We start from the raw sequence: 4,653 nt of genomic DNA, 5'->3' as shown, positions 1-4,653 counted from the left end.
TGCCCTCTCTTCCCATCAGCCGGCAGCTCCATTCTCCACTTGAGTCCTCCGTGGCCACGTCACTGACTCTGGGCCCAGGAGTCCTCTGGGGGGGTGGGGGGGAGGAGAGGGCCCTACGTTGGTGGGACCCGACCGACTGCCCCAATGTCTCCTAGGGGAGAGACCTGTTTGTTCCCATAATAGAAGTCCATCTGTCTCCATTGTGTCGTATTTTTCCTGTAGGTCTTCCATTCGAGACGTATCTTTTGTTCTTCTCACCGTTCCAGGCTCATCCACATATAGGTTTAATAGAGGATATTTCTACATACACATTTTATGTGCTGCAAACACATCTATACTCATGGTAGAGCATATAGGAAACAAGATTATTTAAAAAAAAAAAAAAAAAGCAAAGAAAAACTTCTTAGCCATAACCAAACACCTTGAATAACTGAGTTATGGGATTTGGGGGCTTAGGACCATAGTCTTGGGGGACATATGTGTTAATTGGCATAGCATAGTCCATGAAGATAATGTTCTACATCCTACTATTGTGAGTTGCAACAAGGATCTTAAAAGTTTGTGAGCAGCCATCTAAGATGCAGCTATTGTTTTCTCCCAATCTGGAGCAAAGGAGAATACAGAAAATTAAAGACTCAAGGAAACGAATCAGTCTTCGTATCCTGATACCAGAAGAACTGGATTTTCATTCCAGTTTTGCAACAAGGATAAGGCACAATGTCCTGGCTACCTACGGCTCTGAAAGGGATCACAATGGAAGGTCCTGGACAGAGTGGGAGAGCCATGTAGAACAAAATTTAAAATAATAAAAAAAGATGAGACTTACTGGTAGAACCCTGAGACTATGGTCCTTAGACACTCTTCAAACCTGGTACTGAGCCCAGCCCTGGGGATTACCTTTCAGTCAAACAATTGTTGCTAAATGCTGTCAAGTCAGTTCTGACTCATAGTGACCCTGTATGAAGTTTCCAAGCCGTGATTGCTGGGTTTGAACTGCCAACCTTGAGATTAGCAGTCCAGTGCTCATCCTACAGTGCCACACCAGGATTCCAAACAATAGATGTTGTTGTTGTTAAGTACCGTGGAGTCGGCTCCGACTCATAGTGACCCTGCACAGGGTTTCCGAAGCTGTAAATCTTTACGGGAGCAGAAAGCCTCATCTTTCTCCCATGGAACCACGGGTAGTTTTGAACTGCTGACCTTGCGTAGACCTATAAAATAAACAGTAACACCTGTGAGGAACATACTCCTTGGAACTATCAACCATAGAAGACCAAAAGAGAAGCATTTGCCAAAAAACAAAAGTTCAGAAAGCAGGAAGGGTCAAAGGAGGAAAATGGAAATGGGAAACCCAGAGAAGTCGGGGGAATGCAGGGGAATGCTGTTGCTTTGAAGGGATTGCAACTAATATCTCAAAATCAAATGTATATAAATTGCTGAATAGAAATGAATTTTCTCTGTAAACTTGCACCCAAACCACAATGAAATGTTTAAATTGATAATAGTAATAAATAATAATAAGGGTGCTGCATCCACTCCTAACCTCTCAGGAGACTTAGTCACACTAGCAGTGACTGACCTGAGACACAGACCTATTAAGGGAGAGTGGAGTGATGACTAAGAACATAGGCTTTAGAACTGTTCAGATAAGGTTCAAGACCTGTCTCTGTCATTTGTCCTTGTTGAACCATAGACAGATTAATTAACCAAGTCTCTATTTATGAAGTTTAATTGAAGGTCTTCTGTGTATTAGACAGTGAGGATTCAGTGGCAAATTAGATTCAGTCTCTGCTTTCCCAGAGCTTTCAGACCATTGAATTTGACCACAGCCACAAAAATGGCAAATCTGGGACTGAGTCCCAAGTCCTTTTCTTACTTTGAAATCTGTGCTTTTATCCATCTTTCTCTCTGCCTTCACACCCCTGGTCATAGATAACTCTGTCATCCTGATCTAAGAAAGATCATGAGGAAAATATTTAAAATATCTTGGTGGTGGTGCTAAGTCATGGAGTGGGTTTGTAATAAATGTCCCTGTCCTTGAAACAAAGGATCATGCCTGCTATCCTCCATCTACACCACAGGAGAGACCATCCCACCTCCTAAGCATTTTGCAGGGATTGTTGATGACAGATCATCTGGCATTCTGTCACTGGACAATCAATAGAGCTAGAAGGTGCCTCGGGCCAAGGGTAATTGAATCCCAATCTTTTAGAGGCATTAAATAAAGCAATATTTATTTTGCTTTTGGTGCAAATATGCTTAATCCAATCCAGCTCATTGATAATACTGAAAAAGTGCTGTGTTGGGGGGACAATTGCACGCATGCCCCATATATCTCTGCTTGTCAATGCTACCTTCCCAGGAGTGCACAGTCCCACTATGCTCAGAGCAAGATTGATAGGGAGCTACTGAGCTGCCTTTTTCACCATCTTTCTTTAGAAATGATGAAAACGGAATCATAAAGAGGGGAATTGGAGTCATTGCTTTCACTCTAACTCCATTATTGCAACAAGGATAAGGCACAATGCCCTTCATGAAATGGAGCTATTTATTTGCCATTTGAATAATGATCTTTGGAAATATTGAATCTTTGCTACTGGGCAGAAGAGGAGGAGAACAGGACAGCAAGAACAGATTCATGAGTAATTTACTGTCTCTTTCATAGATCACACACCTCATAGATGGTTTAGTGGTGGTGGTGAGAGCGTTTTAAAAGTTCAGTCACAATGAACTATCCTGGCATCAGTAAGACCTGGATTTTAATTCCAACTATATACTCACATAGTTATCAAGTGACCTTCTGAAGGTCAAACCTTTCTTGGATTCAATTTGTTTATTTGTAAAGTGGGGGTGAGTAAATAATAACTATTGTGAAAGTGTCTAACATGTAACAGGTACTCAAATACTTTTCAAAAATGTGTGCAAGTAATTATCTCTACCTTGTTTACACACCTGAAAACCTGTAGGAGATTTGTTCATGCATTTGTACATTTATTCATTCATTCATTCACTCAATGTTGTTGTTGCTGTTAAGTGCCATCGAGTCGATTCCGACCCATAATGACCCTGTATAGGGTTTCCGAGGAGCAGCTGGTGAGCTTGAACCACCGACCTTGCAGTTCAAACGGCTTTGCAATCTGGTGCATTAACCAGCAGCGATACATTGAATATGCTTTGCACCTGGGTCTATACTAAACAATGTTGAGTTGGGGGTGAGCAAAATGACACATTCCTTACTTTCATGAAGCTAAAGTTTGGAAAAAGAAAGAACAGATACTAAAGACTACCTCCAAATCAAGAGAAATAAGTTATAAATTATGTTCCAAAACCAAATCCACTGCCATCAGTTGATTCCAACTCACAGCCATACTATGTAGGGTCTTCAAGACTAAATCTTTACAGGAGCAGACAACCTCATCTTTCTCTCGTGAGCAGCTGGTGGGTTTGAACCACCAACCTTGAGATTACCACTCTAATACCTAGGTCACAATCCCACCAGGGCATTTTATATATTATGTGTTGTTGTTAAGTTCTTAAGTACCCTCTAATTGGTTCAAACTTACAGTGACCCGTGTAGGGTTTCCAAAGAGTGGCTGGTGGATGTGAATCAACAATATTGTGATTAGCAGTCCAGGGCTTATTCTGCAGCACCACACTAGGACTCCCCATATATTGTATTGTTGTTGTTAGATATAGTAGAGTTCATACATACTCATAGGGACCTTAAGCAAAACAGAATGAAACACTGCCCAGTCCTCAAACACTGCCATCCTCAAAATGGTAGCTCTGCTTGAGCCCACTGCTGCTGCCTGTATGCCAATCCATCTCATTGAGGGTCTTCCTTGTTTTTATTGACATTGTCCTTTACCAAACATGATGTCTTTCTCCAGAACTGGTCTCTCCTGATATTATGTCTGAAGTATGAGAGACGACATTTCACCATCGTCACTTCTAAGGAACATTCTGGTTGTAATTCTTCCCGAACAGATTTGTTGGCCTTATGTCAGCCCATGGTATTTTAAATTCTTTCCTCCAACACCATTATTCAAATGCATCAATTCTTCTATGGCCTTCCTTATCACTGCCCATGCATATGAGGTTATTGCAAATACCATGGCTTGGGTCAGGTGCACTTTAGTCCTCAAACTGACATCTTTGCTTTGTAAAGCAATCTTGTGCAGCAGACTTGCCTAATGCAATATGTTGTTTGATTTCTTGACTGCTGCTTCTATGAGTGTTGATGGTTGATCTGAGCAAAATAAAGTTATTGACAACTTCAATCCTTTCTCCACTGATTTTGATACTATTTATTGATTTAGTTGTGAGGATTCTTGTTTTCTTTACATTGAGGTGAAACCTATACCAAAGGCTGTGATCTTTGATCTTCATTAGTAAGAATTTTAAATCCTTTTTGCTTTCAGCAAACAAGGTTGTATCGTTTGTCTATTGCAGTTTGTTAATTAGTCTTCCCCCAATCCTGATGTCGAGTTATTCTTCATATAATCTAATTTCTCAGATTATTTGCTCAGGATACAGATTGAATAAGCACACACCTTTCCTAATTTTAAACCATTTGGTGTTTCTGTTCTGTTCAAACAACTGCCTCTTAGTCTACATACAGTTTTCTTATGAGCACAATTAATTATTCCAGAA

General features: G+C 40.6%; 1 protein-coding gene across 1 annotated transcript in view; it reads left to right on the top strand.

Annotated features, from left to right (window-relative positions):
- Positions 1-4,653, top strand: part of AGBL4 (ATP/GTP binding protein-like 4) — a 2,461,121-nt gene that overhangs the window by 2,205,413 nt on the left and 251,055 nt on the right. The gene's annotated exons all lie outside the window — the stretch shown is intronic.

The sequence above is a fragment of the Chrysochloris asiatica genome, unplaced genomic scaffold, assembly GCF_000296735.1.
Source record: "Chrysochloris asiatica unplaced genomic scaffold, ChrAsi1.0 scaffold00026, whole genome shotgun sequence".
Lineage (NCBI taxonomy): Eukaryota > Metazoa > Chordata > Mammalia > Afrosoricida > Chrysochloridae > Chrysochloris > Chrysochloris asiatica.
The sequence above is the reverse complement of the archived record's forward strand: the minus strand, read 5'-3'. Positions and strand labels throughout refer to the sequence as shown.